This window comes from Panthera leo, chromosome A2, assembly GCF_018350215.1.
Source record: "Panthera leo isolate Ple1 chromosome A2, P.leo_Ple1_pat1.1, whole genome shotgun sequence".
NCBI classification, from domain to species: domain Eukaryota; kingdom Metazoa; phylum Chordata; class Mammalia; order Carnivora; family Felidae; genus Panthera; species Panthera leo.
In genome coordinates, this window is record NC_056680.1 from 62,917,219 (window position 1) to 62,944,509 (window position 27,291).

Sequence of the window (27,291 nt, forward strand, 5' to 3'; positions counted from 1 at the left end):
CAGGCTCCAGCCTCCGAGCTGTCAGTACAGAGCCTGGCGCAGGGCTCGAACCCATGAACCGCGAGATCATGACCTGAGCCAAAGTCAGACTCTTAACCAACCTGAGACACTCAGGTGTCCCCCACGTTGATTTGTTTATATGGGCAGTTTGGCAAACTTGCTAACTACTTTTCTAATTCTACAATCGTGTATCTGCAAAAATGTGTTTCCTTTCCAAGCCTTTTTCCCTTTCTCTGTTTTTTTGTGCCCCGCTTGCTAACAACCCTAGCACCTGGCTGTCAGGAGTGGTGACCAGAGTCTTCCTTGTCTTTTTGCAGACCCCGGAAGCAAAGCTTTCACCACAAGAACCGAGACGTAAAAGGAAAACTCCTGTGCAGCACGACTTGTCTCAGAGATGCAAAACTGGAAAGCTGTTTTACCGGCACTCTCTTTCCAGCTGCAGCTGCTTAAAAACCATAAACTGTGCGGGACTCAAGTATGCCGGACATGATGGACCTACCGACAAGTTCATAATGGAAATTCTTTCAGACTGATGGTGTGCAAATGAACGACTGCTCTGTCTTCTGCAGAGGGCTACTTTTCAATCCCTACTGGGCTGCATTATCCAACACACTCCCCTCACTCCTCCTCTGGCAGCAAAGAGCTTCTGAGACCCTCTCGTAAGCTGCTCAGTCAAGTTCCATCGTGGTCTGTATTCTGTTGGGTGGTTAGTTACTAGACTCAGCATTTTTTTCTTTTTCTTTTTTTAGAAGCAACTCTTCAATTTCTAGTTGGCTAAGAATTTTTATTGTGAATGGAAATTAAATTTTGTCAAATGCTTTCTATCTCTTAAGATGTCTCTGTGTCATAAGATCCGTGAGATTAAATAATTTCCTCATGTTGGCTGAAGCTTGTCTCTCCAAAACAAATACAACTTGGTCATTTATGTTTGCCATTTATTTGTTTTTGTTTTTGTTTTGTTTTGCTGAATTTAGTTTCCTAATGTTTTGTTTGGAATGTATGCATCTTTCTGAATGAGATAAGTTTGAAGTTCACTTTTGTTGGGAAATAACTACTTAAAAAAAATTCTCCAGGGGCACCTGGGTGGCTCCGTCAGTTAAGTGTCTGACTTTGGCTCAGGTCGTGATCTCATGGTTCATGAGTTCGAACCCCACATCAGTCTCTGTGCTGTCAGTACAGAGCCTGCTTCAGAGCCTCTGTCCCCCTCTCTCCCGCCCCTCCACCACTTGTGTTTTTTTTTTTTTCTCTCTCTCTCTCTCTCAATAAATAAACATTAAAAAATAAAGAAAACTTTTTCTCCAACAGTTGGCATTGGTTGGGATATTTCTTTCCTGAACATCTGGTACTAATTGTCAATGACACCAGGCAGTTTCTTTGTGGGAAGATGTTTGATTACTGATTAGATTTCTTTGATAGTTAGGAGCCTTTTCAAGTTACTTGTTTCCCCTTGAATCGGTTTTCATTTTTTCCATTACACATAAAATTTTAAGTGTCTGGCATAAGATTAGTCATAATATCCTTTTAATATCTATGTAATATCTGCAGACAAACAGTGATTTTCTTGTTTCCATTCTTTATATTGGCTATTTTTGCCTTCTCTTTCATTTTCCTGCTCAACCTGAGAAAAGCATGTTAACACTCTTTTCAGAGAGTCCAATTTTGCCTTTATTTATCATCTCTTCATGCTTGTTTTCTGTTTCCTTAATATCTTCTCTGTAACAATACCTTCCTTGTTTAGTTAGCCGTGTTTTGTTATTTTTAAGATATGCTTGTTTCCCTACATTCTTGTGAGGGATGCTTAGCTCAAAGATTTATAGAATTTTTTCTTTTATTTTTTCTAATGAAGTCCCATAAAATTATTTCTAATAAAGTCCCATAAAATTATTAATTGCCTTCTAATTGGAGCATGAGCTGTAAACTCAGTCTTGAGATGCACCATTTTTACTACTTTTTAATTCACGACAATTTACAATGTCCATCATGGTTTCTTCTTTGACTCTGCGTTATCCAGAAGTGTGGTTTTACTCTTTTCTTCTGTTTTTTTTTTAAGCGTTTATTTATTTTGAGAGAGAGAGAGAGGAAGTGTGTTCATGCATGTGTGTGGGTGGGGGAGGGGAAGAGAGAGAGGGAGAGAGAGAATCCCAAGCAGCCTCTGCGCTGTCAGCACAGAGCCCGACACAGGGCTTGAACTCACGAGCCATGAGATCATGATCTGAGCCCAAACTGAGAGTCAGATGCTTAACTGAGCCACTTTTGTTTTTTAAACATATATAAGAACTTCAAGTTATTTCTTTTATTGATTTTCAGTTGCATTGTGTGAAGATATATTCTATAGTATGTAATTCTGTGAAATCTAATTAGAAAATGTGTAGCCTTCTGTCCAGTCATGTTTTTTATGTGTGTTTGAAAAAAAATATGTGTATTTGGTGATAATTGAACTTACTTTTTTATGATGCTTGGTCAAGTTTGTTCCAAACATCAAAATCTTTCCTTTCTGTCCACTTGTTATATCAGATCCTTAGAAGGGTGTTTTAAAAACAATCATATATATATGTAATATATATGTGTATATATTATACATATATATGCATATATGTAACATATACATATATGTAATATATACATATGTATACATGTAACATATACATATATGTAATATATGTATATATTATACATACATGTGTATATATGTAACATATATATGTATATATGTAACTATATACATATATACGTATATGTAACATATACGTATATATGTATATGTAACATATACATACATAAGTAACAATATGTATATATATGTATATATGTAACAATATACATACATATGTATATTGTAACTATATATATGTATATACATATATATGTATATAGTTACAATATACATATATATGTATATATGTATACATATACATATAACATATGTATATATAACATATGTATATATGTATATATATGTTACATATGTTATATGTACATATGAATGTACATATAATATATGTAACATATATATACATATATATGTATATATGTAACATATACATATGTATATATGTATATGCATATATATGTATATATGTAACAATCATATATATGTATATGTGTATATATATGTATACACATATATGTGTATATGTATATATATACATATATATGTACACATATATGTGTATATATATGTATATATATATTGATATATCGAGATATATATATATATATATATATATATATATATACCCAATTTCTAGGAAATTGGATGTTATCAGCAGGATGTGGTCATTTTTCCACTAGTCATGTTTTTTCTGGCATTAAAATGTATATGGTTGGGCAGCAGACCGTATTCTTGTCCATCATTTTGTTTTTACCTTTATTCTCATATGTTATTTGAGATTGAACAGCTGGGCTGGCTTGAGAGAGACATGGCATCATCTTCTTTCTATTTTTTTATTTTTATTTTTTTAATTTTTTTTTTTAATTTTTTTTTAATGTTTATTTATTTTTGAGACAGAGAGAGACAGAGCATGAACGGGGGAGGGTCAGAGAGGGAGACACAGAATCTGAAACAGGCTCCAGGCTCTGAGCTGTCAGCACAGAGCCCGACGCGGGGCTCGAACTCACGGACCGTGAGATCATGACCTGAGCCGAAGTCGGACGCTTAACCGACCAAGCCACCCAGGCACCCCATCATCTTCTTTTTAAAAACAATCTCTTTCACCCACTGAAGATGAGTAAGTAAAAGTATCTTCATTAGCTTCTTTGGTTTCCTGTTATCATAATTACTACTGTCACGTATTGGACGGATCTCTTGAAAACTGTACATAGTTGTATTTTATTGTCACTCTAGCCTGAGAGTCTTCATCTTTTAACTGGAACACTTAGTCTATTTATAGTTATTCAAATTATTGATCAATTCTTTTGTATGATTACATATTGATATATATTGATTTATACTTATTAATTGATCCTTTTACTTCTTCTTTAGCTATAGTTTGATTTCTTATAGATCTATTATTTTTAATCATTTCGTTTCCATTCTAGAAATGGACATTGTGTACCTCATTACTATTCTTTTGGTGGTTACCTTAGAAATGAAATATTCATACCTAGTAATAACCTTAGATACCTTTATGCTCTTCCTAGATTGTCAAAGCACCTCACATTATAGGTTATTCTCTTAATTGTATCTTATGAGTGTTTAAGTATTTATTTCATTCTCCAGTGTTATTTTCTTTCTATTTTATACCTCAATATTCACTTGGATTTTCCCACATGTTTATTACTTTCTTTGCTGCTTATCACATTTTTGCCTTCAAGGCAATTCATCTGTGATCACTTTCCTTCTGCTGATGCGTATTCTCTAGATTATAAATACCTGGAGGCAGTGCACTAGCCAGGCGGTACTAAACTGAGATTTGTTATAAGTCACATGTAAGTATCAGTGGCATCACATCATTACCTTTTTTTCAAACCTGTGTCCTGTCTGACACGGTCATGGGGCTCACCTGGGCTGCACTCCCTGTGTTGTGTCCCAGGGACCTGGGCTCCCCTGCTGCCCTTATCACATGCCATGAACATTCACCTCCATAAGGGAGAAGACAACACTGGTTATTATCTGTCAGGTGCTGTGACCAGGTCTGTCTGGAAGCCACACCCACCACTTGTGCCCAAATTTCATGGATCAGAACCCAATGAGATGACCCAGCTATGTGCCAGGAAGGCGGGAAATACACGTTTCCTACATGGTCCGGGAGACAGAAAATGGGATCAATGTAGGTCTGGACATGCTCTGCTATTGTGGGAATGAGCTGGCACCAAGATCTCTGTTTTTATCCGAAAATGCTGGGGCTTCAGAAGCGAATAAAAAAGATAAAAGTCTCTGCCTGCAATCGATTTACATTCTCCCATGGCAATAAAAGGTAATTAACAAAATAGAGAAATAAATGGAATAAATGGTTTGAAGGTGATGTGTCCTATGGAACAAGGGCCACCAAACCAGCAATTGAGAGTGGAGAATCCCAGGAGCATGGGCTTAGCATTTAGCAAGATGACCAGTATGGGTTCATTGGGGAAATATGTTTTATTATATATTTGGAGGGTGAGCTATGAGCAGATCTAGGTGAAAGGCAAGAGTGAGAGCCTGGGCTTGGGCACCTGCCTGGCATATCCCATCCAGAAGCGTCGGGACTGGAGCAGAGAGGAAGGCCAAGAACCGGTAGGTAGCATGGCCACGGGGAAGCAGAGAGGCGAAGTCATCAGGGACCTAGGAGAATTTGATAAGTAACTTAGCTTTTTAAAAATAAGGTGCTAAGAGAGTACATCTTAAAATTCTCATCACAAGAGAAAGTGAACTATCTGTGGTGATGGATGTTAATTAGATTTATTGTGGTGATCATTTCACCATATATACCAGTATGAACTCATGACGTTGTGCCCCTAAACCCGATATAATGTTATATATCAACTGCATCTCAATAAAAACAAATAATTTGGTTTTGACTTGGTCAGAAATGGGTATCTACTGGCAGTTTTGTGTGGAATTTTAATGTAACGTGACATCGTCTTTCATGATGTTTTTTGCTGCATTGTTGCTGACAGAGAGTGTGGTTTGGGGCCGGAGGAAGTAAGTGAGGGAAGCATGAGGGACATGATTCCAGAGACAAGTGTATTATTATTCCAGGTGACATATGCTACTGGCATACTGAAGGGTAACTCGGTTCTAGATATTTTTTGATACTGGGTATTTTTTGGTGTAAATTAATAGGGAAGAAAATTATGGCCACAAGGTGTTTGTCTTGGACCCCCAGGAGGAGGGAGTTGCCATCAATTGAGATGATCACTTGTGGGCGTGTGAAATTTGAGGCATCTTTTATCTATCTGTGTAAGATGTTGACTCTGACATTGGCCATGTGATTCTGGAGGTCAGAGGAGAGCCTGAGCTGGCGGTAAATGCATAGAAGTGGTTAGCACGTGGAAGGATGGCATTGTTTTAAAGCATGGATAAAGACATACATGGCACACTGATGTGAGGGATCCAGTGGTATTGGAAAACTGATGATTCTGGAACTAGACAGGAAGGTTTCAGGAGATGCCCTTGACTGGCGGGCAGAGAGGTGGTGTGTACGTTTGAGCCTGAGATGGAATCACTGGCTGTTAATGTTGAGCCCAGTGAAGGAAGATGGCGGCATGGTTTGAGGGGCTGGAGGCAGAAGGTAGCGTGGCTTTGCTTTGGAATGTTTCTGTTTTCCCAGGGAGGTGAAGACCAATATCCTGAGCAGAGAGTGAGGCTGGGCTCAGGGAGTGTGGGAGATCTGAAGTGACAGTCATGAGCTAGCAGTCCTGGGGGCTGGAAGGGTGGGTTGACCAGGGAACGTTATCACCAGGCAGTGCGAGGGGATGTGGGAGGCACGGCCAGCTGCAGGGGTGCAGGTTTGGAATGGAGAGCTTCTGGAATGGCTGTAAGAATGAAGAACTTAGCTCGCAGGTTTGTACCAATCGTCAATAAATAAACAGTACTCCTGTTCTTTTACTTGGTTAATACACTTTTGCTTTTTATTTTAATGCGCTTGACCACCTTTTTTTAAAAAAAATATTTTTACTTATTTTTGAGAGAGACAGAGCGCAAGCAGGGGAGGGGCAGAGAAAGAAGGAGGAGACACAGAATCGGAAGCAGGCTCCAGGCTCTGAGCTGTCAGCGCAGGGCCCGTCGTGGGGTTTGAACTCATGAACTGTGAGATCCTGACCTGAGCTGAAGTCGGAGGCTCAACTGACTGAGCCACCCAGGCGCCCCTGGGCCATCTTTTAATTTGTCACCATTTTGTATCATTTGGCTTTATCCATATGTATCGTATGAACAGCATGAAACAGGTGTGATGCACGCCCTTTCCCACGTGATGTACACCCTTTCCCACGTGATGTGTGTATCCTCACCATTTGTATTTCCTGTTTCATACCCTCTGGCTCAAATTTTCATGATGCTCCCCATGGGTTTGAAAACTCCAGTTTTGAAAACTCCAATGAGTTGAAAACTCATTTAGCCTCTGATGGTTTCACAACATACTTGATGTTCTATGTCTTCAATTGGAGTGAGAATAAAGATATCTAAGGTCACACAATACTTCCCACAAGGTTGGATGTTTTAATGTTATTGCTTTTTTTCTTTCTCTCTAAAGCTTTGGCTTTATTTTATTTTATTGTTACTAATACACTTTTAAATAAGGTGATTACTGTTATTTTTTTAATGTTTATTTATTTATTTGGAGAGAGAGAGAGAATGCAAGGGGCAGAGAGAGAGAGAGAGAGAGAGACAGAGAGAGAATCCCAAGCAGGCTCTGCACTGTCAGTGCAGAGCCCGATGCGGGGCCCGAACTCACAAACTGTGAGCTCATGACCTGAGCTGAAATCAAGAGTTGGATGTTTAACTGACTGATCCACCCGGGCGCCTCTCCTATTATGTTTTTAAACATTTATTATTGAAGTCTGGTTGACATACAAAGTTATGTTAGTTTCGGGTGCACAGCGTAGTGATTGGCCAATTCTGTACCTGACTCGGGGCTCATCAAGATAGTGCGGTCACCATCTGTCACCATACAAGTTGTGGCTACATCACTGACCATATTCCCTACACTCGACTCTTTATCTCCGTGACTTACTTATTTTACATCTGGAAGTTTGTACCTCTATTACATCCTTATATTCTGATGGCCACTTTATCCCCTCCTAATCATGTAAATTAAATGGAAATCTTAAAATTAACTCTGCAGTTCCTTATTCGCTATTTAAACAAGGATGCGTTTCTCCCTTCCTTCAGCCACATCTGGGTCACCTAGAGCAGAGCATGCAAACTTCAATGTGCACACAGAGCCCTTGCGGATCTTGTGAAACCCTGATGCTGATTCCACGGGGCTAGCGCGGCTCTGAGATTACACATTTCTCACCAGCTCTGAGGCTGGTGAATCTCGCAGGTGGTCTCATCTCCAGACCACTTTCTGTAGCACGAGGTGGACTGATTTCTCAGGGATCATGACCGGAGCCAAAATCAGGAGTCAGACGCTTAACCGACTCAGCCAGCCAGGCGCCCCTGTGTTGCTGTTTCCAAGAAAGATAGTTTGGTCGACATCATGAAAACAAATCACATGAGTAAGGGACTGGCTTCGGTGAGAACACTTAGGACTTTCAAAAGTTCACTCATTTATTTCTCCAACAAATACTGACAAGAACATGGCTATGTGCCTGGCATTCTTGCAGACAGTTGTGACACAGCAGTGATTGTGATGGACAGACTTCCTGCCTTCGTGGAGTTCAAAGGAGACGATATCTTGGAAGTAAGCAGTAATAATGAATATGGACAGGATTAGAGACGTCAGTGTGTTATTGAGGAGGTAAAAATTGCAAGAATTATGTGTATCTTACTCTTCGGTCTTTTATCAATGTAGCTGGTCTGCCTATTATTCATAAATTAATGTTTCATTAATTTCTATGATATCACTTTACCTGAAGGTGAAAGTAACTGCTACATTTAATAAACTATTTTCAGTTTTTTAAAAACCCGAAGTTTGATTTTTATTGACTAAAACTCTTTAATATTTAAGTGATGCAATATTTTGCATCCTGCGTTTGCGTTTTATTTTATGTTTGGGGCATCCGCGTCATTACATTATGCAAACTTCCTGTATGGATATTTTGAAGCGTATTCAGCGATCGATGTACAAAATAGCAGTTTTCATTTTTTGAGCTCTATTCCATTTGTTCAAATATCTTGACATGAAGCAAGCAGCACGCTTTTAACTCTTATTTCTTTCTCCCCATGTGTCAGTTGAGCAAGTGGAGATAAGATTTCCTAAGAATCAGCTGTGTACACATGAGAACAGTCTAATGAGGGATCGAATGAGCATGCCTACCATCCACATCACATCTGTTAATTAACACCTGTTTCATTGAGAGGAGAGAAACTTTAGTAATTATCTGGTGTGTTCTTAAGCAATTATCTACCCAATATTTTAAAAAAATTAATGTTTATTTATTTTTGAGAGAGACAGAGTGTGGGTGGGGGAGGGTCAGAGAGAGGGAGACACAGAATCCGAAGCAGGCTCCAGGCTCCGAGCTGTCAGCACAGAGCCCGACGCGGGGCTCGAACTCACAAACCGTGAGATCGTGACCTGAGCCAAAGTCGGTCGCTCAACCGACTGAGCCACCTGGGCGCCCCTACCCAACTTTTAAACTTTTTAAATTTTAAACTTTTTAAATTACCTTAGAGTTTCTAAAACGTGAGGTCTTCAGCATGTAAAATTAATGCAGACAGGGGCTCCTGGGTGGCTCAGTCAGTTAAGTGTCTGACTCTTGGTTTTGGCTCAGGTTGTGATCTCACAGGTTCGTGAGTTCGAGCTCCACGTTTGACTCTGTGCTGACAGTCTGGAGCCTGCCTGGATTCTCTTTCTTCCTCTGTCTCTGCTGCTCTCCCCACCCAACCAAAAAAAAATAAGTAAACTTGTTAAAAATAAAATTAATGCAGACATTAAAAACATTAATGGAATCGTCTGTGTTTCATATTGGATTTTTTTTTTCCTTAACAAATGGGTAAGGTATGAACACGGTTACACTCTCAGAGTTTGGGCACAGACTTGGTAATCACTGCTATCTCACCAGCGCAGGAGGAAGATGCTCTAACACTGAAAAGAACGTGAGTCAAGCATGGCGGGCACTGGACGGCACTGGAGTCAGAAGGGGCGAAGCACACAGAATTTACAGAACACATAACATGGACACGTCCTCAGCTGGACCGACTATATGTAACAGGACAGGATGCCCGGCACCCGTCACCATGGGAAAGAGCATAAGACAAGCCAGATGGGTAAAATACGCTTCAGCCTATAATAGAGAAGGGAGTTACACATATTGAATGCACGTTCTAAATATGGTCATAATGGAAAGACTTAAAATAAATCTGTTTGAGACCTCACCGTTATTGTAGCCGATTATAGGACACACACAGGAAGCCATAGCTACTGGGATCACACACGAAAGGCAACACGGCTTCCCTTGGAGTAATTAATCTCAGCCAAACATTTGTTCATCTCTCCTGATTTCCCCACTGGGATCTGTTCGCTGATATGTCTTAGCCGCACATGACTGTTAATTGTGTTCATGACCAAGTATACTAATGCACAAGATACTCAACATTTCATTAGCATATAACGGTGGCCTACCACGGTTTATGCCCCACGTGTGTGCAGCTAGGGATGTAGTTGGATGAGTCACTTCAGGTGACTTTAAAGTGAACATCTTTGATGATGTCATTATTTATTCTTCCAGGGTGAGTTTTACAATCAGTTTGCTAGGTTACCTACACTTTTCCTTTGGATTTTTGACTGGTATTTCATTAAAATCTCTGCTTTGACTTTGATACACGTCAATGCCTGTTGGCTTCATTCAGGAAAAGGCTTATTTGTCTCCAGTGACTCAAATCTTTGTTTGTGTCCATCTGTACATTTTCATAGTGTTTTCTTGCAGTTCACTCACCTTGTCCATAGTTTATTCTGAAGGACTTTAGGTTTCGTTGCTATTGTGAATAAGCTCTCAGATGTTCCGGTTGGTAATTTTGCATTCATCATGATGGTGTCGAGTTTGACACACAAATCATCTACGTGCTAATCTGTTGGACGTTTTCTAATTATATTTAGCATTGCTTGGAGGCTTTACGGACTCCCAGTGATAAAAAATAGCGTGTGTGTATTGAGACAGGATTGAGTCTCTGATTGGAGAACTCTGACGATTCTGTCGGGAACTTAACACCCTCTGGGAACGCCTGATGTGAATCCCACTCCTGGAAGGGAAATCAGGTGTGCAGCCGGTGAATCCTGGCCTTTCAATGAATAAATGCGATCAGATTCTGTTTCTGACAGTCTGCGTGACAGAGGTTAATTAGGCATAGCCTTTGATGAACTAAAAAGCTTTTGCAGTTGACTTCGGTTGCATCCTCTTTTTATAGCAAGTTTATCATTACAGATTTTTAAACAACATTTTAGTTTTTTCCTAAATGTTTATTTATTTATTTTTGAGAGCAAGAGAGAGAGCAAGAGAGAGGGCGCACAAGCAAGGGGCAGAGAGAGAGAGAGAGAGAGAGAGAGAGAGAGAGAATCCCAAGCAGGCTCAGCATTGTCAGCACAGAGCCCAACGTGGGGCTCGAACACATGAACCATGAGATCATGACCTGAGCCGAAATCAGGAGTCAGACACTTAACCGGCTGAGCCACCGAGGCACCCCTTTCATTTTAGGTTTTAAAATTTTATTTCCATTATTTTTTTAAAAATCCTGGTTGGAATGCTTTGTCATCTTTTAATCTGAAAATTCAGGAAATTTGGGGCACAAAAGATTAACTGTGTGTTATAAAAACTAGAATACCTAGTATATATCTTCACCACCTACATAAATTACATAAGAAAAAAAGAAGTCAGTTTTCAATGTCAAATCTTCACAGCTGAAGATCAAGCAGAATTGAGTAACAGAAACAACCAGAAATGGGAAAGAGTAAAATTAGTTTCAAACACAAGTGTGTGTACAAATATATTTTAACATGTGATATAAAACGTTATATATATATGTATGATTGTGATTCCAGTATATGATAGCAAATGCTCAAGTTGCCAACATCAAATGTAGTTTTTGGGAAACAGAAGCAAGCAGTATCTTTTAAAATAGGACCCCTAGGGAAGGCTGATGAAGACAAACCATCCGTTTTCAGAACGTGTATCACTCGCAAAGTGTTTTCTGTAGACATCTATAATGGCATGCACCCGTGCACGCGCACACACACACACTCATTCTATTTACAAACTCCTTCGCAACCACCCAGAGTGACGGACGGCTCTGTGGTGACATCGTGCAGGATTTAATTTCAGCTACAGGTTGTACTTTTATGGTCTCAGAGAAAATCCAGGAAGCTCACATAGTGTCTGTGCTCCTTGGTTTCAGTGTTTCGTACCCGTCCTGCGTCCTGCCCTGTCCATGGCCCTCCTGGTCACAATAGAATGCAGTGGCCATTTACCACGTGGTCCGTTTTCTCAGGTTCTCAGTGGCGAAAGGGTGTTTGACTTCCGAAAATCTATTACAGGTCAAATGTCTGGTGTAAGCCAGGCATGATAATTTCACTCAGAGCCTCTTGAAATGTTTGATTTAGGAACCAACCTTGGCCATGGAGTATGAGCTGGAGGTTTCTTTCGTGGTTGGATGTGACTGTGCCGATAGCCTGTACAAACAGAGCCAAAGAACCCTGAGGACTATGGCGGAGTGCAGACACAATCCTTCTGGACTTCGTACTGTAAGACACAGAATGAACATCTTTATCGCGAAAGCCTGGTTGAATTAATATTCGTTGTTGTTAACAACAGTCAAATATGTCCTAACAAATTCAGTAAAAGTTTAATTGGTAGGTTGATTGTGTTACTCTTACTGAGATTTTCTCGTCTATTTTTTTAAAAAAAGTTTATTTACCTTGAGACAGAGAGAGAGAGAGAGAGAGAGAGAGAGAGAGATACAGCATGATTGGGGAGGGGCAGAGAGCGAGGGAGCGAGAATCCCAAGCAGGCTGAGCCAGATGTGGGGCTCGATCTCATGAACCATGAGCCGAGATCAAGAGTCAGATGCTCAACTGACTAAGCCACCCAGGTGCCCCTTATTTATCTATGACTGCTCTGATGCACATACATTTAGATCATTACATGAAATGTTGGTCTTCAGGTACCTGCTCAGAACCATGCTTCTCCATTTAATCTGCTGCGTTATTTCTTTTTGATGGTCTCATTAGTGTGTACTCACCTTTAGGAGCAGTTGGCAATGACCGTTGTAGCTTGCTACTCTGATTGTCAGCACTGCAATTGCTTTGTGTTTCTAGTGTTTGGTGTAACCAGACATGTCCAATAAAAATATAAAGAGACCATTACTCATATTAAATTTGCTAATAGCCTTGTTAAAAAACAAAAGAGAGGGGTGCCTGGGTGGCTCATTCTGTTAGGCGTCCGACTTCGGCTCAGGTCATGATCTCATGGTTCATGAGTTCGAGCCCCATGTTGGGCTCTGTGCTGACAGCTTGGAGACTGGAGCCTGCTTTGAAATCTGTGACTCCCCCCCTCTCTCTGTCCCCTCCCCAGCTCAGGCTCTGTCTCTGTCTCTCAAAAAATAAATAAACGTTAAAAAAAATTAAAAAAAACACAAAAGAGAAACAGGTAAATTTAAAGAATATGTTTTATTGAACTCAATGTACACAAAATATTATCATTTTATTATATAATCAATATAAAAAGTATTAATAAGTTACTTTACATTCTTCTCTCACCCTGAGACTTTGAAATATGGTGTCCTTTTTTTTTAAAGCGTTTTTTTATTTATATTGAGAGAGACAGAAAGAGAGAGCAAGCAGGGGAGGGGCAAAGAGAGAGGAAGAGAGAGAATCCCAAGCGGGCTCAGTGCTGTCAGCACAGAGTTGGGTGCGGGGCTCAAACCCACGAATCGTGAGATCATGACCTGAGCCGAAAGCAGGAGTCAGACGCTGCACTGACTGAGCCCCCCGCTCCCCGCAGGCGCCCCTGAAATCCGAGGCACATTTAACACTACAGAGCATCTCAATTTGGATGGCACACGTTGCAAATGCTCGGTAGGCATCATCACAACGGTAGTGGCTGGTACCTACCACATGGGAGAGCGTAGGTCCAAACCACCGTACCTACAATACCTACGTAACATGGGAAATTCTGCTGGTATAAAGGGAGGATTTGCAATAATGTCAGCACTGCTCCTCGTGGCCACAGGACAAGCCCAGCCTGATTCAGAACGTGGTACGTGGTATGGACACGCTCTGTGGCTGGGAAGTTCTGCTTCACACAATGCAGGCATTCGTTTGTGCCTTCTCCTTGGTGGTTCAACAGGGCACGCCACTATCAGTTCCGAGGGATGCTGGTAAGCTTCCCTTTCCTTACACTGAAGAAGTTGAGTAACTTGTATTTAAGAGAATAGCCAACACATTGGCTTTCCATTGGAAAGAACCAAATGCACTGTGCAATAGCTATTAGCCAAGTGATTAAGTGTAGATACCTTTACAGACACATACAAGTTGCATTAGCTGACTGGTCTTCAGCGTAGTCATTACTGCTCTCTTGCGTAGGTAATGGTGGAACTCCAAGTCGGGAGTCCTTGAACACTCTACCTTCATTAGGGTTTAGACAGAGAATAAATATGGCCCTCAGATGCATCGGTTTTGCTCTCGTGTTTTATTTTTGAGACAGAGAGAGAGAGAGAGACAGAGCACGAGCGGGGGAGGGGCAGAGAGAGAGGGAGACAGAATCGGAAGCAGGCTCCGGGCTCTGAGCCATCAGCACAGAGCCCGATGCGGGGCTCGATCGAACCCACAAACCGTGAGATCATGACCTGAGCTGAAGTCGGGCGCTCAACCGACTGAGCCCCCCAGGCGCCCCTCTCATGTTTTATTTTTTAAGGTTTACATTGACATTTAAATATGTTGTTTGTGTGTTTAAGTTCCAACTGGCCATGAAATATTATTCATCAGTTTCTTGCTTTCCTTGCAAAGAGACGGGCAGCTTTGGTGGCCCTTGGACTCCCATCCAAAAGGGGCCCGGTGGACGGGGCTGTGCCTCTAGTGTCTGCACAGACCTCACTTCTTGAACTGCAGCTCCTTTCGTGCAGTTCAGCTTTCTGCCCAGTCCCTGAAGGCAAAGAGAACCTGGTTTGATTTTTTTTTTTTCTGGTCGACTCTGATAGGCGGTTGATATCTTCTCAGCAGAGGTAACACACAGATTGAAAAGAGCCCTCCCCGTCATTGCCTTTAGCTGCCGGAAAAAGTTTCTCTTTAAAGGGGAAAAATACTTCTCTGTCTTCATCTATTTTTCATTCCTCTTTGCAAATATCCAAGTATTATTGCCATTCTGACAGTCACAGCTATCCCTCAGTGTGGACAGTATGCAAATATCTTCTTTATACAAGTGCTTTTCCCCACCTTTTGCGGGGAAAGAGGGTACTTAGGGACCTCCCTGGTGCTCGCTCATTCAAGGATGAACATTATAATTTCTGCGTTGAGTTAGATTCAGAAAGCTCCTTTGTTAATATTTGCACAGCTGTGTGCAGCATGTACACGCAATGCTTGACTGTCTTATCTCGTTCTTACCTTATAAATAACTTGGTGAATTTTGTACTGCATCTCAAGCTCGGGCTGCAGGAGAAAGGTCAGACATGAGGTGAAGGGGTGAAGGCGTGTGCTTGGTGTGGCCAGGGTGTCCGGTGGGGAGTCCTGGTTTTCTCCGCGACACCACGATTGGGTTTCTCTGCCCACCACAACATGCGACCAGAGCATAGAACCATGAGTGACTCTTAAATGCGGAGAACAAACTGAGGGCTGCTGGAGGGGATGGGTTAAATGGGGGGATGGGCATTAAGGAGGACACTTGTCACGATGAGCACTGGATGTCATAGGTAAGAGATGAATCCCTGGGTTCTACTCCTGAAGACAAAACTCCACTGTATGTTAACTAACTTGAATTTAAATAGAAAAAAGTGTTATGGGAACAAAGTTTCTCACTTCCTTCTGTGTTTATGGCTTAAGCACTCGTCACAGCTTAGGGAAAATTGGAAGAAGCAGCCCGCAGATAGAGACTAGTAGAGCAAATATCTCCAGAGCAGGTGACCGACCAGCTCCCGTGTTTCCAGGTTAGCAAAAACGTGTTCTTAGGCAAAGGGAAGGAGTTCACTCTGGAAGCCAGCATTGCTGGAAAAGCCTTGAGGCGTGGAGGGAATGTAGAAGCTGCCGTGTACTAATTGTGATGCGTTCACAAACTCGAATGCGTTATATTGCTGAATCACTTATGACGTGTTGTGTCATCATCAGAAAGCCCTGTGAGGTCATAATCAATATCAAGAGTTTATAGACAACCTGGAAGCTGCATGTGGTCAATGCACTCGCAGTCACCCGCTGAGGACGCAGGTGCCCGAGTGAGGACTGGTCCCCAGGTTCTCAGGGTTGAATGTAGCCACTCTTTTTCCTCCCCGGTGGCTCTGAGAGATGGCGCTGGGCAACTTGGCTTGGAGCAACTTTTCTGTGGCTCTAGGTTTCTTCCTTATTATTCCAATGCACTTTGCTCTCCCTTCATGAGCCTTCTCTGATTAAGGACACCTAAATCATAAGACCAGAATCTGTCAAGCAGCCATAGATTGATTTTCTTGCTACCAGAGCAGAAAAATACATTTTCCATTTCTCTTATAGATTTTGCAGCAGAGATGTGCAGGTGATAAATTATTGGCACATTCAGACCATCAGTGATGATTTTGGGATGCACGGACGCTGGGTGTGTTGTGTGTGATCTTCCAAAAAATGCAAATTAAAAGCCTATTTGCTTTATCGTTTACCTCTGGCGTTTTATCATCCACTGTCATTACAACTCCCTGACAGAGAGACCACAGGAACAGTAAGAAATGAAAATGTAAGATTTGGAAAGTTTTGGAAGCTTTATTCAATGTGCACTCTGTGTAGAGAACACGGACAGGACATACATATATTTGGAGCATTATCTTCCAAAGGTTAGCAGGATATAATGGGATTGAATGATTGGAGAGGTCCTATTGCCCATGGCCAGTCTGTAGCTCAGAAATTTCCACTGGTTTTCAGGAGAAAGACAAAGTCATACTTGGCTCTTTATGAGGCAATATTTTCAAGAAGGTGTTCAGTGGAAGGAACATCAGAGACAGTGGAAGAAACTGATTTTTTCTTCTGCTGACGTTCCTACCACAGTGTTTAAGTTGGAACATTTGTGTCCTATTCTTTCCGGGCCACGTGTTCTTCTCCTGTGGGAACATCTAAATGGCATTCCAACCAGAAACAAAGATGGTTCCATGAGCCTGGTCTGGGGGGAAAAAACATACACTGGATGATTCTAATGGCTTGTCTTAGTAACTCTGACAGTTTACTATACATTAGAAATGGGATGGGTTGTCTCCATGTGCCAGTGCTGGAGACAAAAAAATTGACCAGTTCTTGGCAGGGGGCAACATTTATTTACTCCTCAGCTAGACTGTCACTCTCTTTCCAAGCACAGGGGTTGATGGCATAATCTCTAGGGAAAGACAAACCCTGGGATCAAATCTTGGATACGTCAGTTGTGCATGCTGTGGACAGAAACCTCATGTGAGCCTCTGTTTGTTCACTGAGTAAACGGAGGGGGGTAATAACACCGATCTAATCAGGGTGGTGGAAGAATCGAATGAGCCTAATGCTTGTACAGCCCAGAATCTGGCTCATTATAAGTGAGAACTACTTACAAACAACAGAGCCTCTGGCACCAGAGCCTAGGGAAGTAGCCTCAGCAAGAGATTGAGTGAAAACATCGTTTAAAGAAGGATTTTGCAGGGCAAGTGTGGGGAGAAAACAAAACCTCCCTTTGCGAGGCAGTAACAGTAGACTAATCAGAGATGAGAAAAGCTTTATGCCCTTAGATAAAAACTGACTTGTAACCAACGGGCTCTATCTATCCTGTATGGCTGCAGAGGGATGAGGTCAAGACCACAGGCTTTCTGGCTAGACAGACAAGGATACAAGGTCCAGATCCTTTATTTAATAACCAAAAGGCTGTGCTTTTTCAAGTTTAAGGAAAATAATTGTAACTCTTTTATGGGAGTCCTGTGATGATTCCTTAAGATAATAAATAAAAGGTGCTTAGCACAATTACCCTGTATGTAATTGGTCCTTACAAGTGGTCAACACTATGCTTGCAGGAGCTACCATGGTTCCCCAAAACTGCAGTCTCACAAACCATAGCTTTATCTCCCCTCCATCTACCCACCTATCCATCCATCCACCTATCCATCCATCCATCCATCCATCCGCCCATCCATCCATCCATCTTATTGTCATTCCATCCTCCATCTTTCTGTCCTCCATCCTTCCGTTTATGCCTCCTTAGACACCTTGACTGGCCTTGAACAAGGGATTCACACTTAGATTCTGGAGCCACAGATGTCTTCAAGGTGACTCAAGGGACCCTGAAGAGAGTAAGTGCTTGGAGATGGCAAGGAGAGAGCACCAGTTCTGACAGGTCATCTTTAATCAGAGAGGCTTCCAATTTGAAAGAAGAGAGAAATGGTTTGAGAATCCAGATAACTAGGTTAATCCCAAGCATTCTTGGTACGTTCACAGAGGGATGCAGGAATGGCACAGTGAGCACGGTGTGTGCTGATTGGCTGTGGTCCTCACCGGAACTGCTGTGAATATCTTAATAATTTGTCTGGAACCGAGACTCTTCCTTAGGAGGCTGAAGTAGATTCTTCTAGGTCTAACAAAATTCTAAGGCAAAGTTTCCTCTTTACTGTTGGCGTTATGGATTAATTCGGAGCTACAACATAAAAATTAGCAACATGAAGCAAAATGGTAATTTGCTCCTTTGAGTGGACTGATTAGCTCAATGACAAATCTGTTCGCTGGGTTGTGTGTAGCTGTCGTTTGCTCAGTGTGGTAAACTCGTTGTGTTTACTCATTAGGGTCACGCGCCTTGGGGATGATAGTCAATTTCAAAAGTGTAAGATATGCATTAAGCGTTACTTGTGTGTTGTTTTTTACAGAGCTTTTAGGTTTTTGGTTTTTTTGGTAATATTTTATTTTTAGAGCAGTTTTATTTTACTTATTTTATTTTTGAGAGCAAAACTGAGGGGAAGGTCCAGAGATTTCCCATATACTCCTTGACCCCACACATGCACAGCCTCCCCCACCGTGAACATCCCCCATGGGAGGGGTACATTTGTTATGATTGTGGAACCTGCACTGACACATTGTGATCACCCAGAGTCCAGAGTTTGTCTTAGAGCTCAATCTTTGTGTTGTACATTCTAGGAGTTTGGGCAAAAGCATAACGACATGTATCCATCATTACAATGTCATACAGAGTATTTTCACTGCCCTAAAAAGCCTCTCTGACTATTCACTTCTCCCTACGCTACCCCTTGCAGCAACCACTGAGCTTTCTAATGTCCATAATTTTTCCATTTTCCAGAATGTTGTAGAGTTGAAGTCATACAATATGTAGCCTTTTCAAATTGGCTTCTTTTACTTAGTAATATGCACTTAAGTTTCTTTCATATCTTTTGATGGCTTGATAGCTTATTTTTCCTCTCTCTTTTTTTTAGCACCAAGTGACATTCCACTGTTTGGATGTACCAGTTTATTTACCCACTCAGCTACTGAAGAACATTTTAGTTGCTACCAAGTTTTGGCAGCTATGAATAAAGTTTCTATAAATACTCATGTGCAGGTTTTTTGTAGACATAAGTTTTCAACTCCTTTGAGCAAATGCCAGGGAGTTTGATTGCTGGATTCTATGATAAGAGTATTATTAGTGTTGTAGGAGACCACCAAACTGGCTTCCAGTGTGGTGCACCATCTTGAATTCCCACCAGCGACGACCGAGAGTTTCTGTTGCTCCCTATCCTCGCCAGCATTGGGTGTTGTGAGTGTTCTGGATTTCAGCCATTCTAATAGGTGTGAAGTCATATCTCACTGCAGTCTTAATTTACATTTCCCTCTTGACAAATGATGTTGAACATCTTTCCACATCTGTATTTGCCATCTGTATACCTTTTTTGGTGAGATTTCTGTTATGGGTTTTGGCCCATTTTAAAAATGCTCTTATTCATTTTCTTGTTGTTTAGTTGTAAGAGTTCTTTGTATATGTTGGATAACGGTCTTTTGTAACGTGTCTTTTGCAAATATTTTCTACGAGTTTGTGGACTATCTTCTATTTTTCTTCATACTGTCTTTCACAGAGCAGAATTTTTAAATGTTAATAAGGTCCAGCTTATCAACGATTCCTTTCGTGGATAATATCTTTGATGTTTTAGATAAAGAACCATTGCCCTTCCCAAGGCTCTTTAGGCTTCTGTTATGTTAACTTCTGGGCATTTTTGAGTTTCATGTTTTACACTTAGGTCTGTGACCCATTTTGAATTATTTCTTGTGAAGGGTGTAGGATCTGTGTCTAGATTTATTTGTTTGCATGTGGATGTCCCGTTGTTCCAGGACCATTTGCGGAAAAGACCATCTTTGCTCCATTGTGTTGTCTTTTCAAAGTTGTGTTGTCTTTTTCAAAGACCGGTTGGCTGTATTTCCTGGGGTGGGAAGGCATTTACTTTTGGGTGGTCTATTCTATGCCACTGATCTATTTCCCTATTCTTTCACCAATATCACACTGTGTTGATTATTGTAATTTTACAGTAAGTCTTGAAGTCAGGCAATGCCAGTCTTCCCACTTCGCTTTTCTTTGTCAATATTGTGCTGGCTATCCCGGGTTTTTTGCCTGCATGTAAACTTTAGAATCAGTTTGTCAATATCTGTAAAATAACTTGCTGGGATTTTCACTGGATCAGAGCTTTCAAGGTTTTTTTTTTTTAACATGTTAAAATTTTAGTTATTTTTATAGTATCCTTTATTATTATTCCTTTTGCTTTATTTTATACTTTTATTTGTTTTATTTTTTTGAAAATTTTCAAACGTTTTTTTTATTGTTGAGAGAGAGAGAGAGAGAGAGAGAGAGAGAGAGAGCATGAGTGGGGGAGGGGCAGAGACAGAAGGAGACACAGAATGTGAAGCAGCCTCCAGGCTCTGAGCTGTCAGCACAGAGGCTGACACAGGGCTCGAACTCACGAACCGTGAGGTCATGACCTGAGCTGAAGTCGGATACTTAAATGACTGAGTCACTCAGGCACCCCTATTTTGTAGTTTTAAACATACTTCTTATTTTACAAATTATCCTTGGCTCTCAAAATGACCTTTTTGCACAGACATGTCCCTCTGAAGAGAAAACACGATTCAGGGACTTGTGTGAGTTTCTATGGCCAACATATAGTGGAGCCTCAACTGGGGCCTGGGTTATTAGAAGGGCTGAGTATTATCCATATGCAGAGAAACAGAGACTGATGGGACAGAAGAGGAAGGACAGGCAGGGCATCTACTACAAGTCAAGGAAGACAGAGCTTAACTGTCTCTGTAGATACGTTGACTTCAAGATATCCCTGGGAGTCTGTATGTCTCAGAGCACTAACCCCTTGGGATGGTTAACTTTACATGTCACTTTGATTGGATCATGGGCTGCCTAGACATTGGAGAAACATGATTCATGGTATATCTGCAAGGATGTTCCTGGATGAGGTTAATGTCTGAATCAATAGACTGAGTAAAGCAAATGCCTGCTCCAGTGTAGTGGGCCTCATCTAATCAGCTGAGGGCCCGAATGGAACAAAAGGTAGAGTCTCTGCCTGACTGGGTTTGATCTGGGGCATCCTGCCTTTGTCTCACATTTGGACTGGAGCTATACCATCACCCCTGTTGGGTCTCCGGCTTGCTGCCTGTCCAGGTGGGACTTCTCAGCCTCTTCAATCCACTCTGCACGATCATTCATTCATATGAATGAATTACTCATTTGATTTTACTGGACAAACCAGAACAGTACATCTACTCTGGTACTTTCAACTATAACCCCTATTTATATTCCAAACACTCACTGTTGGACCTTCGAAGGTACCTCACGACAATAATGATTAAAATTTGCATGCTTTTTTTCTTTCCACTGTAGTTTTGAAAGGCATGCTCATGCTGAATCCTTTTAAGACCTCATATAACAAAATATCTGTTATTGCCTTTATGTACTGCTAGGGGAGAATCATGGGTAAAAGAAATGAAGTAAGTACCCTCGACCACATCCAGAGATGGAATGTGGTTGAGCCCGACCTGAATGCCCGATTCCAGACCATACCCCTCAGCACACGGCTCTCTGCGATTTGTGGTCAATGAACATGTGAGCCACAGGATGGTGATGGTGCTAAGGCTGCCGGATCTTTTTCCTACCAAACGCTGCAATGTTTCTGGTCTTAAAAGGACATCCCCACTATAATCACTTGGAGTTTCCTGTGAAGGAGCATCCTTGTAAAGATGTATCACATTAGAATAAACTGCATTTTAAAATGCGCCTTTTTGTCTCCGCCTTTCTACCCATATTGCTCACCATTTACTCATGCTATGTTGGCAAAGGACTACCTTCGGGTAATTTATAATTTCATACAGAGGCTGGATATTGCCTTTAACGGATTAAACACGACAGTAACGCATGCAGGCAGCCACTGTGTGAATGCACCGTGAGACGCGAGTACCCATTTGTTCATTTATTTTTTTCTTTCCTGGATTGCTGTAAGAGACTTGTTCTGTACCAGAATTGTTTCAGACTGGGAAGCACAAGATACGTTTCATATTATGAACAAACAGGTTCCCCGTGTCCGCAAGGGATCTGCTGAGACCCCCAGGAGATGCCTGGAACCATGGACTGTACCAAAACCCCATACGTACTATGATTTTTCCTATGCATACACACCTATGATGAAGTTTAATTTATGGGTCAGGCACATATGGGTCAGCAAGAGATTAGCAATAACTAACAACAAAATAGAACCATCATAGCAACACCCTGTAATAAGGTTACGTGAATGTGGTCTCCGTCTCTCTCTCAAAATATCTTAAGGTTCTGTGCCTGCCCTTCTTGTGATGGTGTGAGATGATAGACTGCCCACATCGTGCATGAAATGATTAGGATGAGGGATGTAGGCGTTGTGATGTAGCCTAGTGACCTCCTGAGGGCAAGTCAGAAGGAGGACCATCTGTGGTTGACGGATCAGACCGTGGTCGACTGAGGGTAACTCGAACCGTGGAAAGCAGAGCTTCGGATAAGGGGGGGAGGCGTCACGTGAACCTTGGTCACTTCCTGATGAGTGTTAGTCAGAGTTCTCTGGAGACAGAGCCAATAGAGACGGAGAGGGTGTGTGTCTGCTCGTATATAACATAAAGGGATTTATTATCAGGAATTGGCTCATGTGATTATGGAGTCTGGCAAGTCCTCGTCTGTAGTTTGGCCAGGAGGCTCAAGAGCCAGGACAGCTCATCATACAGATAAAGTGTGCAGCTTGTCTGCTGGCAAAATTCCCTCTTTCTCTGGGGCACTTGGGGGGCTCAGTCGGTTAAACGTCCAACTCTGGATTTTGGCTCAGGTCATGATCTCACGGTTCGTGGGTTCGAGCCCCACGTCGGGCTCTGTGCTGACAGTGTGGAGCCTGCTTGGGATTCTCTCTCTCCCTCTCTCTCTGCCCCTCCCCTGCTCATGCATTCCCCCCCCCCCCCAAAATAAATAAATTAGCATAAACAATTAAAAAAAAAAGATTTCCCTCTTTCCCGAGAGAGGTCGGTCTTTTTGTTCTATCCTGACGTTCAGCTGACTGATGAGGCCTGCCCACATCACACAGGGCGATCTCCTCACTCTGAGTTCACAGAGTCCAATGTTAACATCATCCAAACATGTGCTCCCAGTTGCCACATAAAGTTAACCAGCAGGATGTACAGTAGCAAAAATTCACACTTTGTTATTGAAGGCCTGTGGACACACAGTGTCACGTTAGTTTCAGGTGCACGACACAGTGATTTGACGAGTCCTTGTGTTATGCTGTGCTCGCCAGGGCTGTAGCCAGTCTGTCACCTTACATCACTTTTAAAATACCATTGACGACATTCCCTACGCTGTGCTTTTCGTCTCTGGGACTTGTTCATGCCCAGACCGGAAGCCTTGGTCTCTCACTCCCTTTCACCCATTTTGCGGATCCCCTGCTTGCCGCTGGGCCTGTCAGTTTGTCCTCTGTGTTTATGGGTCTATTTCTGCTTTTTGTTTTTAAAGTTTATTTCTTTATTTTGAGAGAGAGAGAGAGAGTGCACACAAGGGAGAGAGAAGGGATAAAGAGACAGAGGGAGAGAGAGAATCCCAAGCAGGCTCCATGCTGTCAGTGCAGAGCCTAACGTGGGGTTCGAACCCACGAACCATGAGATCATGACCTGAGTCCAAAATTAAGAGTGGGACGCTTCACAGACTGAGCTACCAGGTGCCCCTGTTTCTGCGTTTTGTTTGTTCATTTGTGTGTCTTTTTAGATCCCACATGTAACTGAAATCACATGGTATTTGCCTTTGTTTGCCTTATTTCATTTAGCATAATCTATTCCCAGGCCATTGGAAATGGAATTTCCAATTGCAAATGGAAAGATCTTATTCTTTTCTATGGCTGAGTAATATTCCAGTGTGTGTGTGTACATGTGTGTGCATGTGAGTGAGTGTGTGTGTGTGCCCCTTCTTCTTTATCCATTTACCTATTGAGTCGTTTCCATATCTTGGCTATTGTAAATAATAGTTGCCATAAACATGGGGGTGCGTATACTGTTTCGAATCAGTGTTTTTGTTTTCTTTGGGTAAATACCCAGTAGTGATATGCCTGGATTGTAGGGTAGTTCTATTTTTAACTTTTTGAGGAGGCGCTATTCTGGTTTCCAAAGCGGCTGCACCAGTTTGCATTCCCACCAACAGTGCATGAGAGTTCTTTTTTCTCCACATCCTCACCAGCATTTGTTATTTCTTGTGTTGTTGGTTTTAGCCACTCTGACAGGTGGGAGGTGGTATCTCACTGTGGTTTTGATTCTCATCTCCCTGATGATGAGTGATGTGGAGCCTCTTTTCATGTGTCTGTTGGCCATCTGGATGTCTTTTTTGGAAAAATGTCTGTTCAGCTCCTCTGGGTTATTTGTCTTTTGATGTTGAGTTGCAAAAATTTTTATTTTTTATTTTTTATTTTTAAATGTTTATTTATTTTGGGGAGAGAGAGACGCAGAGAGAGAGGGAGACAGAATCCGAGGCAGGCTCTGTGCTGTCAGCACAGGGCCCGGGGCAGGGTTTGAACCTATGAAACTGTGAGATCATGACCTGGGTTGAAGTTGGACACTTAACTGACTGAGCCACCCAAGCACCCCAGAAATTTGTATTTTTTATTTATTTTTAATTTAATTTAATTTAATTTAATTTAATTTAATTTTCAATTTTTAACTTTTATTTTGAAATTTGTATTTTTTAAACGCTTACCTGAAATTTTCTTTTTCTGCCAATCTATTGCAATTAGGTATAGAATTCACAACTCCACCTTCCCTATACCCTTTGCATTCTCTTATTGATGTCTGGAATGGTCTCAATGCATTCTGTGCACCTCTTTGGCTGGAAGAGATGATTTTCAGGCCAGACAAGGAGGCTTATTCCCTTATGCATCCCAGGGCCTCACACAGTATGAGGCACAAGACACGTGTGTGGTCACTGTTTGCTGAATGCAAACCAACACGGCCCTGATACGGCACATGATGCATTCTGATGTCAATGGACAGAGCCCCTGAATAGAAATAGCCTTCTTTAATAGAGCATTTTGGGAAAAACAAGTTGCTTTCTTTGTTTTCCATTTTCATATTAAGATCTAGATTCTAAGTGTCTGGAATAATCTGTCCAATTCACAATGCGAGTAGCATGGCCAGGTTCTCTAAAGTCCACATTTTTGAAAAGGGCAAAAATAGTTTCCTACGTGACTGAAATCAGAATCTCAAATAGCATTGTGTCCACGTTACCTGTTGGTGCAGGTCCACGTTACCTGTGGGTTCCAGACAACTACAGGTGCTTCTGGGTGGGGTCCACACCCACATCCGGCCCTTTCTTGGGGAATTGAGACAACCTTGGTGACAGAGAGGCATTTTGTCTTCATCTAGCCCCTCCTCTGGGTTCTGTTCATCCTCCCTCAATGAGGAATGAGTCACGGCTCTGGGATGCCCACTTCTATCTTACAGAACAGGGGCGTCTGGAAGGGCTGGCTCACTACCACACGCTCCCAAGTGCGGGCCCACAATTCAAGGCCAGCCTTGCCCCATGGGTTTGCTTTCCCCTGTTCAACTCCACTCCAGAGGCACAGGACAATCAGAAGAACCCTGGGTTCTAGAAGATTCACTTCATCTCCCCACTCTAGGACCCTCGTCCTGGTATGCACGTTCCTCATTTGGCCCTGAGAGCGGGGCAGCAAAGCAGCGATGGATGAACTTGTTAGCATGGGTCTCCTGACCCTTTGCTCTTCTTGTCCGCCCTGGCCTCCAACCCCACCCTTTACCAACCACATCCCAAACCTCCTGTGTCCATGGAGACGGCCCAGGCTCAAGGCCGAAGGAGCAGAACCTCTGCAGCTGTCCCTCCAGCACACCGTGGCAGGCACGGTCTCAAGCAATGACTCCTGAGGGAAAATGCCTAAACCCAGTTTGCATGCCGGCTGGGAGCCCCTTACCACCCTGAGAGCAGCCCTCAGCCAGTCATCTGCCCTGCGTGTCAGTCCTGTTACCATCACGAGACTGAAAGCACACGGTGATTCAAACAGTTGAAGTTTAATTATTAAAATACAACCAAAAAGTAACTGTAAGATACGAAACTCTGGAAGGCACTTTAGGATGGAGGAGAGCATGCAAGGCAGACAGACTCAACAGAGGACCCTGCCCCAAGGCTGGGATGCTGAGCTCACTGGACAAGTTACCGTTGCACCTGCCGGATGGCAGCCATCATGGGTTTCCTGGGGTCAGAGTTGATCTGCAGTCACTGAGAAACAGGAAGCATGCCTGGGGCACAGAGGCAGGTGGGTGTGTGTGAGTGTGCAGAGGGCACAGGACACCCTTGCAGGCAGGAGGGCTGGACCACGGTGTCCATGTGGACAGGCCACAGGTGGGTGACGACATGGCTGGGCTGGAGCTACATTGTTGCTGAAGGACCACACAATCCTCATGTGTGACCAGAGCAGAGCACTGGTGGATGTCTTCATAGCCATGCCACCAAGTAGCCGTATAGCCCTGGTGACATGAGACGAGCCCCTTCCCCCTGCAGTGGTTCCTGTGGAGCCCTCTGCTGAGGACCCTTAGGTCTGTGCTGCTCTTGGCAGAGAAGAAAGTCTCAAAGGAACTCTGCTCACAATAGCAGCCTGGATATCGAGTGAATTTGGACTCGAGATGTAATGCGTCCGCCATTGGCTGGGACGACTCTCAGGGATGCTGGACAGTGTTCTCCAGGGTTCTCCATGACACTGATCTTCATGGGTAAAGAGAAAAAATGAGGTTATCAAAGTTTGTGACTCATACGAACAGTCTTGGTATCACAGGTGTGGAATAGGCAGTACTGGTGACAGAAAGTGAGAGAAAATCAACTCAAACTGGTTTACGAGAAACAGAACTTACAGGCTCATGATACTGAAAAGGCCAGGGGTAATGGCTCCAGACCCACATGGGTCCAGGTGCTTAGAAATGTGTTGTTCACTGGGTATTTCTTCTTTCCTTAGTGTTGGCTTCATTTGAAGCTCTCTCTTCTCCTCCGTGGGGTCCTAGCGAC